We start from the raw sequence: 11,006 nt of genomic DNA on the forward strand, positions 1-11,006 counted from the left end.
AAATCAATGGAAAAAATATCCTCGGGTGAGGGTTAACCACAACAAAAAAGAAAAAAGAAAAAGAAAATGTGGCCAACACACCTGCAGGCCTTTGGTGCTGTGGAGTAGTGGCCCCAGGACAGGCTGGATTATGTGGGGCAGTGGGCACTCCAGCCCCTGGCAGCTCAGGCAAGGGGTGATATCCTCCGCCTGGAGGATGTTTGTGATCAGGGGAGCCTCATAGAGGACAGAGCATGGAGCTTTCCCTGCAGTTTGATGAGTTGCCAGGTGGCCTGGAGGCTGGACAGTGGGGACTCATTTATTAAAAAATATTTATTGAGTACTTACTATGTGCCAGGCACTGTTCCAATTGTGAGGCTATAGCTGTGAACAAAATGCTGCCTTCAGGAGGAGAACAGCCCTGGCCAGGTAGCTCAGATGGTTAGGGCATCCAGAGCCTTTGGGTGGCTCTCACAGGGCTGTGGGGTGCAGGAGAAGAGCACAGAACCTCCCCACCCACCTCCAGCGCCCCACAATTGATGTGCTTGTTAGCAAGGAACGGTCCTCAGAGGAACATATGTGCTGTTATTTTTGGTGATTAGCTGCATGTTGGTGGAGCGTTTGTTTGCCCGTCGTGAATAAACAAAAGCCATTTGTCAAAACGAGAAGTTCCAGCCTCCTCCTCCCCTCACAGGCCAGTTGCTGCTGCGAATTCCTGTTGCATCAGCAGCCAGGCTAATTGAATGCACGGCTCCTGAATAATGAACACACTCATGGAGCCAAGTCTGTGTGCCAGGAGCCTGCAAACATGCAAACCCTGAAGCCGCATGAGATTCGCAGGTACATCTTTAATGGTCTCATTTTGGAGTTGGGGAAACTGAGGCTGAACATCTTCCCTCCCCCATCCCATGAGTGGGGACTCAGCCATATCATGAGTCACCGTGGGGCAGCTCAGGAAATTGACTGACATTCCTCCTTTGGAGCCCAAATTGTAAGTGTCAGCAACCCAGGGCCTGGATCTTTGCATGACAACAGTTAGCTAGAGATGAGTGGGTCTTTTCTCTTTTGTTATTTAACACTTTTTGTTTGTTTGTTTTAAATAGGTAATACATTCTCAGGGTTCAAAAATCAAAACAATATAAAACAGCATAGAATGAAAAGATCTAACGCCCACACCTCTCACCATCTGCTCTGTTCTGAACCCTTCATCACAAATAAACCCTTGTATTAGATAATTGTGTATGCTTCTAGTTTTTTTTATGCAGATGCAAACAAATATGACTAGGTATTCTTTCAACTCTCTTTTATTTATAATAGGTCCTGCCTTTGCTTTGATGACTTAATGATGTGTCTAGCAGATATTTCCAAACTTATAGAGAGATGCTGGTCCTCTGAAGGGGCCAGGTTCTCCGTTAATGGAAGTCTCCTTTCCACCAGCTTTCTTCTTTGCTTGTCCAGTGGGCCTTTTGGGACATTATAGTTCAGTCTTCATGGTATATCCTGGGGACACTCAGTGAATGCCAGGGCCCACGGGTGGGGACAAGAAAGTTGGGGGCAATGGGGAGCAAGATGAGTAGGAGGAAGTATTTGTAAGATTCTCTTGGTGGTCACAGCACACGCATGGATGCTTTAGTCTGGCATGAAGTCTCTCAACTGGACAGGAACTTGTACTCTCGTCTATCTCTCACCCAATGTAGATGTAGCCCCCAATAATTAGTCTTCACCTATCCCCGTAACCCAACATATCTGACACAAAAAGGCAGTCCAGATGATTTCTCTCCTTATAACCCTCGGCATTACAGCAGGTGTCAGGACTGGCATAGGGGGCTTAACCACTGCTCTATCATATTTTGAAATCCTGTCTCAGGACCTACAAGAAAGCCTAGATGACACTACCAAAAGTTTAGTTCAAATTCAGGATCAGATAGACTCACTAGCAGCTGTCACCCTCCAGAATCAGAGAGAACTAGACCTAACTGTGGAGAAAGGTGGGTCAATGCCTCTTTCTGGAAGAAGAATGTTGTTTTTATGTCAATCAGTCTGGTCTAGTCAGGGATGCCACCCAAAAATTAACAGAAAGAGCCACAAAGATTAAAGAATGTCAATGAAATTCATGGGACTACTGGCTAAAGAATATAAATTGGTATACCTAGTTACTTCCCTTCATAAGACCATTAACATTCCTATTCCTCATCCTCGTTTTTGGCCCATATATTTTGTGCCATGTTTCCTTCAGGACTGCTTGTGAGTCTTCGCCAACCAGTCCCTCAGGGAAATCATGCTCCTGCAACCCCTCACTCCAACCAGGAGGAATCCATATAGCATTCCAGCTGACTACAATCAAGTCCATCCCCCTATGATCTCAACGTCCCCCCTCAGCAGGAAGTAACTATGGAAGATATGACCTCTATCCCTATTCCATAAAACACAAAGGCTGGAATGTTAAGTCTGATCAAATAATTAAATCGATACCCCCTCCCCTGGGAAATGACCTGTAGACCACTTCACAACGGACATTCCCTTTCGCTTAGACCGCATTCCACGTGCCAAGACCATTATCCTTGCCCTCTGGACCTTCTCAGGGACCCACCCAGAGAATTCTCTGCTCAGAAAAAGCCTGCCTAGAGGCCTTTAAAATTTCTGACTCCCCATCCCTGGTTGCTGGTGCCATTTTGTGGCTCAGCCCATCTGGTATCCAGATGATCTAAGAAATTTATAATTCTTTACCACTTTTGGCCTTGTGTGTTCCTTCTTCGGTGACCTTAACAGTGTTATCTTAGGTAAGTTAATTCAACTTTAAGTTTCTGATGTCTCATTTGCAAAACAGGGATATTTTAGTCCCCACATTTTAGGGTTATTATGCAGGTTTAGATGCAACAGCATAATGCCTAGCATATAATAAGCACTCATATACAGGGTGGAGCAAAAGTAGGTTTATAGTTGTGAGTATATGAAATACAGAGTTTATTCTTGTGTTAATATTTATTAATTATTTTGCATACAAACAACTGTAAATCTACTTTTGCCCAATCCTGTATATTATCTTTGTGGGGCACTGAGGTAGGAATGAGACTGTGTGGAAGTGACACTGAGTGGTGTTTTGAAGGCTAAGTAGGAGTTCATAGGATGAAGAAGTGGGAGTAGCACATTCTAACATAAGAAATAGAATGAGTCTCCTGATTAACCTTCAGCTATTAACTCCATTTCAAAGAGGATGTAACTAAATCTCATACAGAAGATGTGACCTGCAGAGCTGTGGCCCACACCCTACTCTGTGGCTCTTTAGGTCCATGGTTGCTGGGGTAGGGGTTGTGGTGTCCACTGGACACTCACTCCATGTTCTGTCTGACTCAGAGCCCAGTGGACAATGCTTAACTCAAAATGTGAGTGTTGTTGCTCCCAAGACTCATTCATGATACAACTCATTCATGATGGAACCATGGGGAAAAGGCTCCCTTTCTCCTCTGCAGTGGCTCAACTGGCCCAGTGAGGGCCTGGAGCTGCCAGCATAAATCTGTATTCTGATTTCTTCTGAGTAATTGTAAGTGTCAGCAAACCAGGGCCTGGGTTTATAAGTTTGGTTGCCATAGAATGTGGGGCAGCCTTGCCCTCTGAATGAGTGTGCCTGAATCAAACAACACTTTTATGTACCCAGGGTTGTATTATGGACAATGCTCTGAAATCTTCAGGTCTGATCATCTGGTGCTCAAGAGCTCAAACCAGTAACTCTCACCATCTCTCAGCTCTGCCCTACTCTGTATGAGCTTCCCTCCCAGGTGGGTTTTCCCATAAGGTAGCAAGATGTCTGCTGGCAGCTCTGGGCCTTCACTGGGCCAGTTCAGCCACTACAGAGAAGAGAGGGAGCTTTTCCTCCAGTGGTTCCAGTTAAAGTCCCAAGTAGGGTTCTCACTGGTCACACTTGGGTCACATGACCATCCCTGAGCCAATCAAGTGGGTAAGAAGATGTGGTCCTCTCATAGGTCAGACCAAGGTCACATGGCCACACCAGAGACAGCGGATCCAGAACTATAGGGCTGAGAGTGAATGAGGGGTAGTCCCCCCCAAGTAATATTGGGGTCCTGCACCCAGAAGAAGGGGAGATGGCTGGCAGGCAAACTCAGCAGATGTTTCTTAGGACACCAGAGATCACAGCCTGGTCTGTGAAGACAGACCTGCCTGTTGATCCCTATGACCCAGATGTAGCCAAGTAGTCAGGGAAGACATTGGGGAGCCCTTTAGGGAAAGCATCAGACTGAGCAACAGCATGTGTGGTACCATTAGCCCCTGACAGTGGAGGAGCTGTGCACTGGCACAGTCATGGTCAGCCCTGTGGATGGGGCGGGCAGCCTCCTGATTCCTCCCCACATTGTCCTGATTGCAGTGTGGAGTAAGGAGGTGTGATGGAAGGATCTGAGAATCATGGGCCCAACCATCAGCCTGTCCAATGAGGCCTTCCGGGATATGCAGTGGATTATGCAGAAGAGCAAAAGGGTTTTACCAATTAGTACCCACCCTGGAGGAGGCCAGCCTAAGGGAAGCCAGAGAGGGGATTCCTGTCCCCATGGCATCCACTGACCCTTTGTACAGAGAAACCAGAGTTTCCAGGGCAACCAGAGCTCAAGGTCCAGAGGAAGCAGTTTCATTAGTCTGTCCCCAGGGGACTTGGCAGCCAGTTATTAAATGCTCCCAGGGATGGTGAGCCTGGGGGGCAAGGGAAGAAAACAACTGTAGGAGTTGTGGAGGGGGGTGGGGTTGGCTCTGTCGGGACCAGGAAGCCCCTTCTTCTCATGTGAAGGGAGCACTGAGGTGGGGGGATTTTCAGGGCCTAAACCTGTCACCATGGTGCAAACCTCTCCTTGGCAGTAGGGATGGTGTCATGGGGACCTTTGGATGCTGGCAGGGAGCTGGATCAACTCCCAACCTGGTCCCCAGGGTCTTTGGAGGATACACCCTACCCTGCAGCTCCTTGGGTCCATGGTGGCTGGGCTGGGGGTTGTGGTGTCCAGTGAACCCTCACTCCCTGTCCTGTCTGTGTGTGAGAATCCTGACAGTTCTATTTGTAGCCTTTGAGGTGTCTTCCTGCTCTCACGTTGTAGACTATATCATTTTCCCTTTTCTGGTATAGAGAGAAACCTGTGAAGTGAACCAAGTTCCCCAGGCCTCTTCTCCCTTCCCACCAGCCCCTTGGGCCATCGACTCGTAGGACCTTGAATCTCATCAGTGATAACTCACATCTTACTTCCAGTTCAGACTCTCTGCTGGGCAACTGCCTCCTGTACTCTCCTGTGCTCTCCTGTGCTCTCCTGTGCTCTCCTGTGCCCTCCTGTGCTCTCCTGTGCTCTCCTGTGCTCTCCTGTACTCTCCTGTGCTCTCCTGTGCTCTCCTGTGCTCTCCTGTTCTCTCCTGTGCCCTCCTGTGCTCTCCTGTGCCCTCCTGTGCCCTCCTGTGCTCTCCTGTGCTCTCCTGTACTCTCCTGTACTCTCCTGTACTCTCCTGTACCCTCCTGTGCTCTCCTGTACCCTCCTGTACCCTCCTGTGCTCTCCTGTACTCTCCTGTGCCCTCCTGTGCTCTCCTGTACCCTCCTGTGCTCTCCTGTACTCTCCTGTGCTCTCCTGTACTCTCCTGTGCTCTCCTGTGCCCTCCTGTGCTCTCCTGTACCCTCCTGTACTCTCCTGTACTCTCCTGTGCTCTCCTGTACTCTCCTGTGCTCTCCTGTGCCCTCCTGTGCTCTCCTGTACCCTCCTGTACTCTCCTGTACTCTCCTGTGCTCTCCTGTGCCCTCCTGTGCTCTCCTGTACCCTCCTGTACTCTCCTGTACTCTCCTGTGCTCTCCTGTGCTCTCCTGTACTCTCCTGTACCCTCCTGTGCTCTCCTGTGCCCTCCTGTGCTCTCCTGTGCTCTCCGGGGGATGCTCCCAGGCCCCACAGACTCCTCTTCATCACCACCCCTCCCTCCCCACTCAAACCAGCTCACCTCTGAGTTGTCCCATCTCAGAGAAGGGTTCCACTGTCTGCCCACTAGCCCAGACCAGAAAACACAGTCATTCCCAGCTTCATTCTTTCCCTGACTCACCCTGGCCAGCCACACCAGCCTGTTCCTCTTATCCGTTAGCTCTTCACTGTCTCCTTCCTCTCCCTTCCCCACTGCTGTGCCCTCGTACACACAGCTTTCGTTCTCTGCTGGAGTCTCCATGTTGGTCTCTGAGCTGCCAATTGACCCTCCACGCTGCCTGATCATATCTCTTCTTACTTAAAATCTTCAGTGGCTCCCCAGCACCTGTGGATGAAGTTTGGCCTCTGTGGCCGGGCACTCCAGGCCCCACATGGCCTGCCTCCTACTGCAGCCTCTGCTTCCACATCTCCTCCAACCCTTGTCATGCTCCAATTCCCACAATGTGCCATGTTCGCTCATACTCCGAGCCTTTGTTCATGCTGTTCCCTCTCCCTGGAAAGCCTTTCCCCATCGTTGGTTGTAAATCTCAGCCAACCTGAGAGTAAGCTCAGCTTGGACTCCTCCATGAAATGCTTTCTGAACATGCCCTCTCTCCCCGTCTTCCGCAGGATTAGGTGTCTCTCCTGTGGGCTCTGTAGCATCCCACACCCTTCTGATCATGGCACTTATCAGTCTCTATCAGTGTTGACAGCAGATCTGTCCCCTGCCCCCAACTTGGCTGTAGGAGCCTGGAGGGCCAGGATCTTGCTGGTCCTGCTGTTTCTAGCATCCAGCCCAGAGTCAGGCATATGTTTCTTGTCTGCCTCCTCTGACTAGAATGTCAGCTCCACGAGGGCAGTGGTTTTGTTCTCTGTGATGTCTCCTACTTTTAGAACACTGTGGGGCATATTGTAGGTGCTCAATGAACAATGGTCAAGTGACTCAATGAATACTGTGGAGGTACATGCATCCAGATGGGACTAGCGCTTCCCCAACTTTGCGGCTCATTTGAACCACCCAGAGAGCTTGTAAGAATACTGTCGCCCAGAGTGCACCCCTAACCAATTGAATCAGAATGTCTGGGGGCCCAAAGCAGGCATCAGTATTTTTTAAAGATCCCCAGGTTATTGACTTGCTGCAAAGTTTGAGAGCCACTGGCTGCATCAGACCACTCGGAGCACGGGGCACATGCTGCTGGGTGAGGACACGCACAGCAGCCCACACACACAGGAGGAGGGAGCCGGCTGCAGCGAGGCCTGCTCTGGGTGGTGGGATGGAGACTTTTTGTCCTAAGTCTCTATCACACTCTCCGGACACCCGCCAAAGAGGTGATTACTTTGCTCTCACAGAATGGATTTTGGCCACGAGTCAAGAAGAGCTCTTGCTTCCTAGCTAACCAATGGCAAATCAATTTGAGGTCTCTGCTGGAGCTGCTGATTAGGTCTGGCGGCCAGGGAGCCTCTGGCTGTCAGGGCCATGGTGTGGCTCCACTGGGCCTGTGGGAGGAAGTGGCAGCCTTGGGCTCCAAGAGCCCAGCCTTCCCTTGGGGGACAGAGGAGACGTAAGTGGGGCTGCTGCCCAGGTGTGTGAGTACAGTCTCTGTTTATTTAGAGTAGTAATATTAATAGTGTTATTCATCATTTATTGAGAATTTGCTGTGTACTGGGCACTTTAATACATTTGTTGCACTAACTAGGCAGAACAGGTATTATTATCTCTGTCTGGGGGCCCTGAGAGTTAAAATAATGTGCTCAAGGTGAAGTGGCTTCAACATAACGAGCCAGACTTGGGACCAGGTCTGTTTGGAAAAAATCCAGATGTTTGCTTATGATGCTCGGTGGTGTGTTGGTGTGCATGTCTGGATCTGAGCTCCTGTGACCATGCCACATTCAGGTCTGAAAGGCAGTGTCTAGCCAGAGTTTGGCCATGGGGAGGCCCCTGGAGAAGAGCTTGCTGAAGACACAAAGGAATGGATGAATGAAGGAGTGTAGTAGGGGCTGAACAAAGATCTGTAGGTGGGCTGAGCTATGCATTTTGAGGTAGGTGGCCTCCTAGATGGTCCCCACCCCCCAATGATCTTCCGTGCTGGTGTTCATGCCCACTGTATCCTCCCACAGTGCATCCGAGCTGGTCTGTGTGGACAACAGAATACTGTAGAAGTGATGGTGTGTGACTCCTGAGGCTGGGTCCTGAAAGTCTTTGCAGCTTCCACCTGGCTCTCTTGCCAGCAATGTGACCAAACTGTTGTCAAAGTGGATCCTCCAGCCCCAGACAAGCCTTCTGGTGAGACTGTGGCCCCAGCTGACATCTTGATTGCAACTCACGAGAGCCCCCGATCCAGAACTACTCCAGAGTTCCTGACCCCCAGAAACTGTGGGAAGTAAAGATTTATTAGATTAAGCCACTGAGTTTTAGGATTTGTTATGCAGTGACAGATAACTAATACACATTTCTGAGTCTCTTTTGAGCTGAAGAGAGCTTCCTGGAAGAGACAGTCCTGTCTGTCCTCCTCACTTGTGACCCTTGCCCCATTTTACAGTGAGAAGACGAGATAGATCTGGTTTTAAATCCAGGCTTTCCAATTCACTGTTTGGATGACTTGAGGATTTTGATTGAAATGAATTCTTCTTCTTATCCTTTTCACGTCTTCTCCCTCCTTTCCTCTACTCATCTTATTTGTCTTCATCAGTCTTGCCATAGTAATTGTAGCACCTTATAGTGGTGGCTGTCATTTTTTAAGTACCTGCTGCATGCCGGGCACTGTAGGGGATCTACAGGTGTGATTTTAGTTAATTCCCTCACTGCCCCTGGTGGCGGTGGTGGAGTTAGGTATGGTTATACTCACTATTATTTTTATTTATTTATTTATTATTAAAGATAAGGAAACCAAGGTTCTGAGCAGTTGTGTCATCTGCCCAAGACAAGACAGAGAGAATCTGGATTCAAAGTTAGGTTTGTTAAAAAACAGAACATATTCTCCTTCCTATTGTACACCTCTACTTCTGAGCCTTGGTGCCCTCATGTGTAAAATGGGCATAATCCTGACCTCACAGATGAGCAGCCAGCCCTGTGGATGGCATGTACCAGGGGCTTAGTAAATGGAGGCTCCCTTACCTTCCCTCCTTGCCCTCTTAACCCCCCACCCTCCATGAACTTTAAAATGGGTTGTTTGACCCTCGTGTAGACAGGATCATGCCAAGTGCTTCTCACTAGGAGAACACTGGGGAGTTGATGTGGCTGAGAGCTGGAGACCACTGGACCTGGAGTTCAAGCAGATGGTAACACCAGCTCTGGCACCGCCCACTGAACCTGTATAATGTGCCACCTCTGTGCTTAGAGGGGGAAGCGCCCTGGGGGAGTTCACGCAGGGAGAAAGGGCTGGAGCCTGTCTTCAGTCCTGGAGAAGCCTGTGTGTAGAGATGGCTCCAGCTGGAGGATCCCAGCTGAGAAAACCTTGTCCTTGGGGGGTATCGAATCATGTCTCAGATCAGGCAAGAAGCCCCAATTAATTACAAGTGCTAAGTGAGTGGTTGGAAGCAGGATTTTGCAGTCAATTAAAGGTGTGCTGGAGGAGGCTTGTGGTGTAGGAGAAAGCTGGGACCTGTCTTTAACCCCCTGCCTCCTGGCAGCTTGTGGTGTAGGAGAAAGCTGGGACCTGTCTAACTGTAACCAGCTCCCACTGTGGGGGATGCAAGCAGGGGTGCTGTCTACCAAGATGCACTGGAGGGACTCTGGGGACACGGGAGGATGAATGTGACTTGGGAACTCCTTCCCATCCCAGGCTTCTTGATTTCCTGTGCTTGGGAAATGGTCAGGGCTGCCAGCGGGGGGTGGGGGGGGTGGGGGGGTGATGGAGTGGGGGAAACACATAAAGTACGGTTTGTGCTTCTCCTCTCCTCCAGTGTGGAGAGCAGATGCCCACTGCCCACTGCACTCTCCTCAGAAGCCCCAAAACCCAGCTCATTATTTTCCTCCAGACCTGTCTCCCACTAGTACTCCCGATAATGGAGAATGGGGCCACCAAGATGGACACACAGGCATTGGCCTAGACCAGTGGTTGGCAAACTGCGGCTCGGCAAACTGCGGCTCTGAGCCACATGTGGCTCTTTGGCCCCTTGAGTGTGGCTCTTCTACAAAATACCGACTTCTGCACCTGGGCCACGAAGTTTCAATCGCACTGTACGTGCACGCCTGCATATGATATTTTGTGGAAGAGCCACACTCAAGGGGCCAAAGAGCCACATGTGGCTCAGAGCCGCAGTTTGCCGACTACTGGCCTAGACCTATTGCTGTCCCCCACATCCAATCCTCAGGTCCTGCCAATTTGCCCTCCTATGTCCCTCTAATCTGCTTACTTCTCCCTGTTCCATTGCCACTGCCTGAGGTCAGGCCTCAACATCTCCAACCTTGACTTTGCACCAGCTCACCCCTGGGCTCCCGGCTTCCTCAGCTAACTCCCAGTTCATCTTACTCAGTCTGCACATCTGATCATGTCATACCTCTGCTCAAGATCCTTCACTGGCTCCCCATTGCCTGCAGGTAAAGTGCACGCTCCATGCGCTGGCCCCCTGGTTGACATCCCAGGCTCTCAGCTTTTTACCAAGAACTCACTGAGTCCCTGCAGTCAGCCCCTGCTTCTCCATTCACATTGGACCAACTTTGTCTCCTACGGGCCTTTGTTCATGCCAGCCCCTCTCTGCCTGGGATGCCCTCCTTCTCCTCAGGTTGAATCTTCTCACTGCACACTGACCTCTCCCGACTCAGAGTCCAGGGGACCTGCTACTGAGACCACTCTCCCAGGGGTATGGGCAGATCTGGGAACAGGCAGGAGTGGTGATGTTAGGGCCTAGAGGAGGGAGGGTCAGGTCCTACCTCCACACCCCACTGTCCAGTCGGTGCAGAGAGCTAAAGGCAAAGTGACTGGCCACCAAGTAAATGACATGGAGATTGATTGCTTGGGCCCCTACTCAGCATTGGTGTTCTGGGATGTCAACCAGGGTGCCCGAGGATGGAGGACACTGTAGGCTAGACTCTGGTGGGTGCTGGGAGGCACTGGGGCGCTAGCCAGTCCTCCCCTGATAGGACTCCCAAGTTA

The sequence above is a fragment of the Myotis yumanensis genome, unplaced genomic scaffold (genome assembly GCF_028538775.1).
Source record: "Myotis yumanensis isolate MYYU_CA2020_CCGP unplaced genomic scaffold, mMyoYum1.0.hap1 SCAF_5, whole genome shotgun sequence".
Lineage (NCBI taxonomy): Eukaryota > Metazoa > Chordata > Mammalia > Chiroptera > Vespertilionidae > Myotis > Myotis yumanensis.